This window comes from Oncorhynchus kisutch, unplaced genomic scaffold (genome assembly GCF_002021735.2).
Source record: "Oncorhynchus kisutch isolate 150728-3 unplaced genomic scaffold, Okis_V2 scaffold1054, whole genome shotgun sequence".
NCBI classification, from domain to species: domain Eukaryota; kingdom Metazoa; phylum Chordata; class Actinopteri; order Salmoniformes; family Salmonidae; genus Oncorhynchus; species Oncorhynchus kisutch.
In genome coordinates this window covers 16,957-30,000 of record NW_022262999.1, presented here as the reverse complement: position 1 = coordinate 30,000, position 13,044 = coordinate 16,957, and the positions used below count along the sequence as shown (strand labels likewise).

Here is a 13,044-nt window from a genome sequence, read left to right as displayed (position 1 = left end):
AGTGGTGGTGTGGCGTAGTGGTTCTGCTGCCACCTAGTGGTGGTGTGGCGTAGTGGTTCTGCTGCCACCTAGTGGTGGTGTGGCATAGTGGTTCTGCTGCCACCTAGTGGTGGCGTGGCTCAATGTTTTGAGTTCTGACATGAGAATGGAGCAGGCATTTGATAGTACAACGTTTTAATTTAATTTGATCCTATATGGGCCAATGTGGCCTCGTTTATCTATCTGGTCAAATGTATTTCTTTTTTTCTTTGTAATGAATCACTATTGCTGTTTGCTGGAAATGATTTACTCTGATTTATTGGGGGGAAATTATGTTGTACTAACTCACTAATGTATCAACTGTTCCACAATTCCACTTCTACTCAGACTAATTGTTTGTTGAAGCAGTTTTTAGATGTTGGAAATGGAAGGTTGTCCCTCTAGAAAGGACAATTATATGTTATTAACTGTTTTATACAAAATTGTATGCACCCTGATTTGTCAGGATCTTTGGGAATATATTGTCTCTAAACTATAAACATGTCCTTAAAAATGTGAAAAGGTTGCCAACCTGTCATTGGACTACTGAGGCTCTACATAGTTTGACAGTGAATTATGTATTTTTTGGAAACCAGAAACTGGTTGTGAGAAGGAGCAGGGTAGCCTAGTGGTTAGAGTGTTGGACTAGTAACCGAAAGGTTGCAAGTTCGAATCCCCGAGCTGACAAGGTACAAATCTGTCGTTCTGCCCCTGAACAAGGCAGTTAACCCACTGTTCCTAGGCTGTCATTGAAAATAAGAATTTGTTCTTAACTGACTTGCCTGGTAAAATTAAAAAATAAAGTTTGAATATTCTTTCTCTAATTAACATGATCATCTTTCAATCGAACAACCCTTTACTTTTATAATGACTTTTAAATCTTTTACCCTGAAGCTGACTGAATTGAAAGTGTTCGTGAGAATATGTTGAAATAATCTGGAACAATCGCAGATATGTACTTGAATAAACTATAAAGGATTTTTTTATTTATTCTAATTGTGTTAACATTTTGCATAATTTGTATTTTTGAAATACGATTTAGGTATTTTCTCTCAATTTCTAGTTGCCAAATCTGTTCCTAATGACTTTCTCTGCTGTGGAACTACTTTATCTTACAGCCTAAAATATGTAGCCTGGTCCAGCTCTGGTTGTGCTCTTGCCAACTCCATTGCTGTAATTGTCAAGACAATCGGTTGGCATGACAATGAGTGGCATGACATGGTAGCACAAACAGATCTGGCACACAGGCTATAAAGTATGTCCTCCATTTTGGTTTGTGGTATTTTGACCAACAGGAATAACTACTTTGTTTCATGTGCAATGATGATGTCTATCTTTGTAACACAGCTGTCTCTTTTACTTGTCTCTGTCTTTTAACGTTAAATATAAATGTGTTTCACGCAACAGAGATGATTTGCTGGTGTTTTGCTGATTGTCTGAATAGTAGCCTAGTCTGTTGGTTTACCAGAATCAGACTGGAGATGAGGTTAGAGGTGTACCCATGTCAAATATGTAATAAATACATGTTTAGGTGGGCATATAGGTAAGTCTTGGAAATCCCAGACCTATGTTGGAACATTGGTACATTGTGGAAGGCAATCTGTCTGTCTAGACTAGACTAGAGTATAGGTGTCGTTATGTGCCCCAATGAGGCTTGGATGAAAATATGTAGTGTAAGTTGCATGGACTCATTCCGTGTACAGTAATAGTGTTTAACATGATTTTTGAATGACTACCTCATCTCTGTACCCCACACATACAATTATCTGTAAGGTACCTCAGTCGAGCAGTGAATTTCAAACACAGATTCAACCACAAGACCAGGGAGGTTTTCCAATGCCTCACAAAGAAGAGCACCTATTGGTAGATGGGTAAACATTTTTAAAAGCAGACATTGAATATTAGCATGGTGAATATATTAATTACACTTTGGATGGTGTATCCATACACCCAGTCACTACAAGAATACAGACATCCTTGCTAATTCACTTGCTGGAGAGGAAGGAAACCACTCGGATTTCACCATGAGGCCAATGGTGACTTTAAAACAGTTACAGAGTTTAATGGCTGTGATAGGAGAAAACTGAGGATGGACCACTAACATTGTAGTTACTCCACAATATTAACCTAAACGACAGAGTGAAAAGAAGGAAGCCTGTAACAGAATAAAAATATTCCAAACATGCCTCCTGTTTGCAATAAGGCACATAAGTAACAATAAAAAAATGTGGCAAAGAAATGAACTTTATGTCCTGAATACAAAGTGTTATGTTTGGGACAAATCCAACACAGCACATCACTGAGTACCACTCTTCATATTTTCAAGCATTGTGGTGGCATGTTATGGGTATGCTTGTCATCGGCAAGGACTGGGAAGTTTTTTAGGATAAAAAGAAAAGGAATAGAGCTAAGCACAGACAAAATCCTAGAGAAAAATCTGGTTCAGTTTGCTTTCCTACAAACACTGGGATACAAATTCACCTTTCAGAAGGACAATAACCTAAAATACAAGGCCAAATCTAAAACACAAGGCCAAATCAACAATGGAGATGACATTGAATGTTCCTGAGTGGTCTAGTTATAGAACAGATAGAGATATAGAACAGAGAGATATAGAACAGAACAGATAGAGATATAGAACAGATAGAGATATAGAACAGATAGAGATATAGAACAGAGATATAGAACAGATAGAGATATAGAACAGATAGAGATATAGAACAGATAGAGATATAGAACAGAACAGATAGAGATATAGAACAGATAGAGATATAGAACAGATAGAGATATAGAACAGATAGAGATATAGAACAGAACAGATAGAGATATAGAACAGATAGAGATATAGAACAGATAGAGATATAGAACAGAGAGATATAGAACAGATAGAGATATAGGACAGATAGAGATATAGAACAGATAGAGATATAGAACAGATAGAGATATAGAACAGAGAGATATAGAACAGATAGAGATATAGAACAGATAGAGATATAGAACAGAGAGAGATATAGAACAGAACAGATAGAGATATAGAACAGATAGAGATATAGAACAGATAGAGATATAGAACAGATAGAGATATAGAACAGATAGAGATATATAACAGATAGAGATATATAACAGATAGAGATATATAACAGATAGAGATATAGGACAGATAGAGATATAGAACAGAGAGATATAGAACAGAACAGATAGAGATATAGAACAGATAGAGATATAGAACAGAACAGATAGAGATATAGAACAGATAGAGATATAGAACAGATAGAGATATAGAACAGAGAGAGATATAGAACAGAACAGATAGAGATATAGAACAGATAGAGATATAGAACAGATAGAGATATAGAACAGATAGATATAGAACAGATATAAAACAGATAGAGATATAGAACAGATAGAGATATAGAACAGATAGAGATATAGAACAGAGAGATATAGAACAGATAGAGATATAGAACAGATAGAGATATAGTGGTCTAGTTACAGTTTTGACTTAAATCAACTTGAAAAGCTAAAGAATAATGTGCAAATATTGTACACCGGGTGTGCAAATCTTTTAGAGACTTACCCAGACAAACTGAATATTAGTGGGGGTCAATCCATTTGAATCCCACCATGTAACACAACATTTTGAAAAAGTCAGGTGGTGTGAATATGTTCTGAACGCACTGTATAATATAATAATATATGCCATTTAGCAGACGCTTTTATCCAAAGAGACTAACAGTCCTGCTGCATACATATTATATATGGGTGGTCCCGGGAATCAAACCCACTACCCTGGTGGTACAAACGCTATGCTCTTCCAAGGGTCCATGCAGCTTGAAGGTTTAGAGGCCATGATTATTTTCATCATTGTGTCAAGAGATATAGTACTAAAACACTTGAGTGTCCCCCTTGATCCTCGGTCCTGGCAGAGTTGTGCCGACTCAGGACACCTGAGCGTTGGAGGAATATGCAGGTTTAAAGAGGAGTCCGTAATTTGCTTTCTAATGATCATGATCTTTTCCTCAAAGAAGTTTGTGAACTTATCACTGCTGAAGTGAAAGCCATCCTCTCTTGGGGAATGCTGCTTTTTAGTTAGCTTTGCGACAGTATCAAAAATACATTTTGGATTGTTCTTATTCTCCTCAATTAAATTGGAAAAATAGGATGATCGAGCAGCAGTGAGGGCTCTTCGATACTGCACGGTACTGTCTTTCCAAGCTAGTCGGAAGACTTCCAGTTTGGTGTGGCGCCATTTCTGTTTCAATTTTCTGGAAGCTTCCTTCAGAGCTCGGTATTTTCTGTATACCAGGGAGCTAGTTTCTTATGACAAATATTTTTTGTTTTTAGGGGTGCGACTGCATCTAGGGTATTGCACAAGGTTAAATTGAGTTTCTCAGTTAGGTGGTTAACTGATTTTTTTACTCTGACGTCCTCGGGTAGGCAGAGGGAGTCTGGAGGAGCATCTGGGAATCTTTGGGTTGTCCGAGTATTTATAGCACAACTTTTGATGATCCTTGGTTGGGGGTCTGAGCAGATTATTTGTTGCGATTGCAAACATAATAAAATGGTGGTCCGATAGTTCAGGATTATGAGGAAAAACATCAAGATCCGCAACATTTATTTCACGGGACAAAACTAGGTCCAGAGTATGACTGTGAGTAGGTCAGGAGACATGTTGGACAAAACCCACTGAGTCGATGATGGTCCGAAAGCCTTTTGGAGTGGGTCTGTGGACTTTAAAAAATAAAACACATAGTGATATAGAACAGATAGAGATATAGAACAGATAGAGATATAGAACAGATAGATATAGAACAGATAGAGATATAGAACAGATAGAGATATAGAACAGATTATAGATATAGAACAGATAGAGATATATAACAGATAGAGATATAGAACAGATAGAGATATAGAACAGAGAGATATAGAACAGATAGAGATATAGAACAGAGAGATATAGAACAGATAGAGATATAGAACAGAGAGATATAGAACAGATAGAGATATAGAACAGATAGAGATATAGAACAGATAGAGATATAGAACATATATAGCTATAGAATAGATATAGAACAGATAGAGATATAGAACAGATAGAGATATAGAACAGATATAAAACAGATAGAGATATAGAACAGATATAGCTATAGAATAGATATAGAACAGATAGAGATATAGAACAGATAGAGATATAGAACAGATAGAGATATAGAACAGATATAAACAGAGATATAGAACAGATAGAGATATAGAACAGATAGAGATATAGAACAGATAGATATAGAACAGATAGAGATATAGAACAGATAGAGATATAGAACAGATTATAGATATAGAACAGATAGAGATATAGAACAGATAGAGATATAGAACAGATAGAGATATAGAACCGATAGAGATATAGAACAGATAGAGATATAGAACAGAGAGATATAGAACAGATAGAGATATAGAACAGAGAGATATAGAACAGATAGAGATATAGAACAGAGAGATATAGACAGATAGAGATATAGAACAGAGAGATATAGAAACAGATAGAGATATAGAACAGATAGAGATATAGAACAGATAGAGATATAGAACAGAGAGATATAGAACAGATAGAGATATAGAACAGATATAGATATAGAACAGATAGAGATATAGAACAGATAGAGATATAAAACAGATAGAGATATAGGACAGATAGAGATATAGGACAGATAGAGATATAGAACGATAGAGATATAGAACAGATAGAGATATAGGACAGATAGAGATATAGAACAGATAGAGATATAGAACAGATAGAGATATAGAACAGATAGAGATATAGAACAGAGAGAGATATAGAACAGATAGAGATATAGAACAGATAGAGATATAGGACAGATAGAGATATAGAACAGATAGAGATATAGAACAGATAGAGATATAGAACAGATAGAGATATAGAACAGATAGAGATATAGAACAGAGAGAGATATAGAACAGATAGAGATATAGAACAGATAGAGATATAGAACAGAGAGATATAGAACAGAACAGATAGAGATATAGAACAGATAGAGATATAGAACAGATAGAGATATAGAACAGAACAGATAGAGATATAGAACAGATAGAGATATAGAACAGATAGAGATATAGAACAGAGAGATATAGAACAGATAGAGATATAGGACAGATAGAGATATAGAACAGATAGAGATATAGAACAGATAGAGATATAGAACAGAGAGATATAGAACAGATAGAGATATAGAACAGATAGAGATATAGAACAGATAGATATAGAACAGATATAAAACAGAGATATAGAACAGATAGAGATATAGAACAGATAGAGATATAGAACAGAGAGAGATATAGAACAGATAGAGATATAGAACAGATAGATATAGAACAGATATAAAACAGATAGAGATATAGAACAGATAGAGATATAGAACAGATAGAGATATAGAACAGAGAGATATAGAACAGAGAGAGATATAGAACAGATAGAGATATAGAACAGATAGATATAGAACAGATATAAACAGATAGAGATATAGAACAGATAGAGATATAGGACAGATAGAGATATAGAACAGATAGAGATATAGAACAGATAGAGATATAGAACAGATAGAGATATAGGACAGATAGAGATATAGAACAGATAGATATATAGAACAGATAGAGATATAGAACAGATAGAGATATAGAACAGATAGAGATATAGGACAGATAGAGATATAGAACAGAGAGATATAGAACAGAACAGATAGAGATATAGAACAGAGAGAGATATAGAACAGAACAGATAGAGATATAGAACAGATAGAGATATAGAACAGATAGAGATATAGAACAGATAGAGATATATAACAGATAGAGATATAGAACAGATAGAGATATAGGACAGATAGAGATATAGAACAGAGAGATATAGAACAGAACAGATAGAGATATAGAACAGATAGAGATATAGAACAGAACAGATAGAGATATAGAACAGATAGAGATATAGGACAGATAGAGATATAGAACAGATAGAGATATAGAACAGATAGAGATATAGAACAGATAGAGATATAGAACAGATAGAGATATAGAACAGAGAGAGATATAGAACAGATAGAGATATAGAACAGATAGAGATATAGGACAGATAGAGATATAGAACAGATAGAGATATAGAACAGATAGAGATATAGAACAGATAGAGATATAGAACAGATAGAGATATAGAACAGAGAGAGATATAGAACAGATAGAGATATAGAACAGATAGAGATATAGAACAGAGAGATATAGAACAGAACAGATAGAGATATAGAACAGATAGAGATATAGAACAGATAGAGATATAGAACAGAACAGATAGAGATATAGAACAGATAGAGATATAGAACAGATAGAGATATAGAACAGAGAGATATAGAACAGATAGAGATATAGGACAGATAGAGATATAGAACAGATAGAGATATAGAACAGATAGAGATATAGAACAGAGAGATATAGAACAGATAGAGATATAGAACAGATAGAGATATAGAACAGATAGATATAGAACAGATATAAAACAGAGATATAGAACAGATAGAGATATAGAACAGATAGAGATATAGAACAGAGAGAGATATAGAACAGATAGAGATATAGAACAGATAGATATAGAACAGATATAAAACAGATAGAGATATAGAACAGATAGAGATATAGAACAGATAGAGATATAGAACAGAGAGATATAGAACAGAGAGAGATATAGAACAGATAGAGATATAGAACAGATAGATATAGAACAGATATAAAACAGATAGAGATATAGAACAGATAGAGATATAGGACAGATAGAGATATAGAACAGATAGAGATATAGAACAGATAGAGATATAGAACAGATAGAGATATAGGACAGATAGAGATATAGAACAGATAGATATATAGAACAGATAGAGATATAGAACAGATAGAGATATAGAACAGATAGAGATATAGGACAGATAGAGATATAGAACAGAGAGATATAGAACAGAACAGATAGAGATATAGAACAGAGAGAGATATAGAACAGAACAGATAGAGATATAGAACAGATAGAGATATAGAACAGATAGAGATATAGAACAGATAGAGATATATAACAGATAGAGATATAGAACAGATAGAGATATAGGACAGATAGAGATATAGAACAGAGAGATATAGAACAGAACAGATAGAGATATAGAACAGATAGAGATATAGAACAGAACAGATAGAGATATAGAACAGATAGAGATATAGAACAGATAGAGATATAGAACAGAGAGAGATATAGAACAGAACAGATAGAGATATAGAACAGATAGAGATATAGAACAGAGAGATATAGAACAGAACAGATAGAGATATAGAACAGAGAGAGATATAGAACAGAACAGATAGAGATATAGAACAGATAGAGATATAGAACAGATAGAGATATAGAACAGATAGAGATATAGAACAGATAGAGATATATAACAGATAGAGATATATAACAGATAGAGATATAACAGATAGAGATATAGGACAGATAGAGATATAGAACAGAGAGATATAGAACAGAACAGATAGAGATATAGAACAGATAGAGATATAGAACAGAACAGATAGAGATATAGAACAGATAGAGATATAGAACAGATAGAGATATAGAACAGAGAGAGATATAGAACAGAACAGATAGAGATATAGAACAGATAGAGATATAGAACAGATAGAGATATAGAACAGATAGATATAGAACAGATATAAAACAGATAGAGATATAGAACAGATAGAGATATAGAACAGATAGAGATATAGAACAGAGAGATATAGAACAGATAGAGATATAGAACAGATAGAGATATAGTGGTCTAGTTACAGTTTTGACTTAAATCAACTTGAAAAGCTAAAGAATAATGTGCAAATATTGTACACCGGGTGTGCAAATCTTTTAGAGACTTACCCAGACAAACTGAATATTAGTGGGGGTCAATCCATTTGAATCCCACCATGTAACACAACATTTTGAAAAAGTCAGGTGGTGTGAATATGTTCTGAACGCACTGTATAATATAATAATATATGCCATTTAGCAGACGCTTTTATCCAAAGAGACTAACAGTCCTGCTGCATACATATTATATATGGGTGGTCCCGGGAATCAAACCCACTACCCTGGTGGTACAAACGCTATGCTCTTCCAAGGGTCCATGCAGCTTGAAGGTTTAGAGGCCATGATTATTTTCATCATTGTGTCAAGAGATATAGTACTAAAACACTTGAGTGTCCCCCTTGATCCTCGGTCCTGGCAGAGTTGTGCCGACTCAGGACACCTGAGCGTTGGAGGAATATGCAGGTTTAAAGAGGAGTCCGTAATTTGCTTTCTAATGATCATGATCTTTTCCTCAAAGAAGTTTGTGAACTTATCACTGCTGAAGTGAAAGCCATCCTCTCTTGGGGAATGCTGCTTTTTAGTTAGCTTTGCGACAGTATCAAAAATACATTTTGGATTGTTCTTATTCTCCTCAATTAAATTGGAAAAATAGGATGATCGAGCAGCAGTGAGGGCTCTTCGATACTGCACGGTACTGTCTTTCCAAGCTAGTCGGAAGACTTCCAGTTTGGTGTGGCGCCATTTCTGTTTCAATTTTCTGGAAGCTTCCTTCAGAGCTCGGTATTTTCTGTATACCAGGGAGCTAGTTTCTTATGACAAATATTTTTTGTTTTAGGGGTGCGACTGCATCTAGGGTATTGCACAAGGTTAAATTGAGTTTCTCAGTTAGGTGGTTAACTGATTTTTTTACTCTGACGTCCTCGGGTAGGCAGAGGGAGTCTGGAGGAGCATCTGGGAATCTTTGGGTTGTCCGAGTATTATAGCACAACTTTTGATGATCCTTGGTTGGGGGTCTGAGCAGATTATTTGTTGCGATTGCAAACATAATAAAATGGTGGTCCGATAGTTCAGGATTATGAGGAAAAACATCAAGATCCGCAACATTTATTTCACGGGACAAAACTAGGTCCAGAGTATGACTGTGAGTAGGTCAGGAGACATGTTGGACAAAACCCACTGAGTCGATGATGGTCCGAAAGCCTTTTGGAGTGGGTCTGTGGACTTTAAAAAATAAAACACATAGTGATATAGAACAGATAGAGATATAGAACAGATAGAGATATAGAACAGATAGATATAGAACAGATAGAGATATAGAACAGATAGAGATATAGAACAGATTATAGATATAGAACAGATAGAGATATATAACAGATAGAGATATAGAACAGATAGAGATATAGAACAGAGAGATATAGAACAGATAGAGATATAGAACAGAGAGATATAGAACAGATAGAGATATAGAACAGAGAGATATAGAACAGATAGAGATATAGAACAGATAGAGATATAGAACAGATAGAGATATAGAACATATATAGCTATAGAATAGATATAGAACAGATAGAGATATAGAACAGATAGAGATATAGAACAGATATAAACAGATAGAGATATAGAACAGATATAGCTATAGAATAGATATAGAACAGATAGAGATATAGAACAGATAGAGATATAGAACAGATAGAGATATAGAACAGATATAAAACAGAGATATAGAACAGATAGAGATATAGAACAGATAGAGATATAGAACAGATAGATATAGAACAGATAGAGATATAGAACAGATAGAGATATAGAACAGATTATAGATATAGAACAGATAGAGATATAGAACAGATAGAGATATAGAACAGATAGAGATATAGAACCGATAGAGATATAGAACAGATAGAGATATAGAACAGAGAGATATAGAACAGATAGAGATATAGAACAGAGAGATATAGAACAGATAGAGATATAGAACAGAGAGATATAGAACAGATAGAGATATAGAACAGAGAGATATAGAACAGATAGAGATATAGAACAGATAGAGATATAGAACAGATAGAGATATAGAACAGAGAGATATAGAACAGATAGAGATATAGAACAGATATAGATATAGAACAGATAGAGATATAGAACAGATAGAGATATAAAACAGATAGAGATATAGGACAGATAGAGATATAGGACAGATAGAGATATAGAACAGATAGAGATATAGAACAGATAGAGATATAGGACAGATAGAGATATAGAACAGATAGAGATATAGAACAGATAGAGATATAGAACAGATAGAGATATAGAACAGAGAGAGATATAGAACAGATAGAGATATAGAACAGATAGAGATATAGGACAGATAGAGATATAGAACAGATAGAGATATAGAACAGATAGAGATATAGAACAGATAGAGATATAGAACAGATAGAGATATAGAACAGAGAGAGATATAGAACAGATAGAGATATAGAACAGATAGAGATATAGAACAGAGAGATATAGAACAGAACAGATAGAGATATAGAACAGATAGAGATATAGAACAGATAGAGATATAGAACAGAACAGATAGAGATATAGAACAGATAGAGATATAGAACAGATAGAGATATAGAACAGAGAGATATAGAACAGATAGAGATATAGGACAGATAGAGATATAGAACAGATAGAGATATAGAACAGATAGAGATATAGAACAGAGAGATATAGAACAGATAGAGATATAGAACAGATAGAGATATAGAACAGATAGATATAGAACAGATATAAAACAGAGATATAGAACAGATAGAGATATAGAACAGATAGAGATATAGAACAGAGAGAGATATAGAACAGATAGAGATATAGAACAGATAGATATAGAACAGATATAAAACAGATAGAGATATAGAACAGATAGAGATATAGAACAGATAGAGATATAGAACAGAGAGATATAGAACAGAGAGAGATATAGAACAGATAGAGATATAGAACAGATAGATATAGAACAGATATAAAACAGATAGAGATATAGAACAGATAGAGATATAGGACAGATAGAGATATAGAACAGATAGAGATATAGAACAGATAGAGATATAGAACAGATAGAGATATAGGACAGATAGAGATATAGAACAGATAGATATATAGAACAGATAGAGATATAGAACAGATAGAGATATAGAACAGATAGAGATATAGGACAGATAGAGATATAGAACAGAGAGATATAGAACAGAACAGATAGAGATATAGAACAGAGAGAGATATAGAACAGAACAGATAGAGATATAGAACAGATAGAGATATAGAACAGATAGAGATATAGGACAGATAGAGATATAGAACAGAGAGATATAGAACAGAACAGATAGAGATATAGAACAGATAGAGATATAGAACAGAACAGATAGAGATATAGAACAGATAGAGATATAGGACAGATAGAGATATAGAACAGATAGAGATATAGAACAGATAGAGATATAGAACAGATAGAGATATAGAACAGATAGAGATATAGAACAGAGAGAGATATAGAACAGATAGAGATATAGAACAGATAGAGATATAGGACAGATAGAGATATAGAACAGATAGAGATATAGAACAGATAGAGATATAGAACAGATAGAGATATAGAACAGATAGAGATATAGAACAGAGAGAGATATAGAACAGATAGAGATATAGAACAGATAGAGATATAGAACAGAGAGATATAGAACAGAACAGATAGAGATATAGAACAGATAGAGATATAGAACAGATAGAGATATAGAACAGAACAGATAGAGATATAGAACAGATAGAGATATAGAACAGATAGAGATATAGAACAGAGAGATATAGAACAGATAGAGATATAGGACAGATAGAGATATAGAACAGATAGAGATATAGAACAGATAGAGATATAGAACAGAGAGATATAGAACAGATAGAGATATAGAACAGATAGAGATATAGAACAGATAGATATAGAACAGATATAAAACAGAGATATAGAACAGATAGAGATATAGAACAGATAGAGATATAGAACAGAGAGAGATATAGAACAGATAGAGATATAGAACAGATAGATATAGAACAGATATAAAACAGATAGAGATATAGAACAGATAGAGATATAGAACAGATAG

At 33.8% G+C, this 13,044-nt stretch overlaps 1 protein-coding gene across 1 annotated transcript in view; it reads left to right on the top strand.

The window, feature by feature from the left end:
* The window catches only part of LOC109876736 (neutral amino acid transporter A), a 31,552-nt gene extending 30,126 nt beyond the window's left edge, over window positions 1-1,426 (top strand). The window contains exon 8 of the mRNA XM_031817528.1: window positions 1-1,426. This exon is cut by the window's left edge and continues 1,794 nt beyond it. The gene's annotated coding sequence lies outside the window, so the exon portion shown is untranslated.
* The last annotated feature ends 11,618 nt before the right edge of the window (window positions 1,427-13,044 follow it).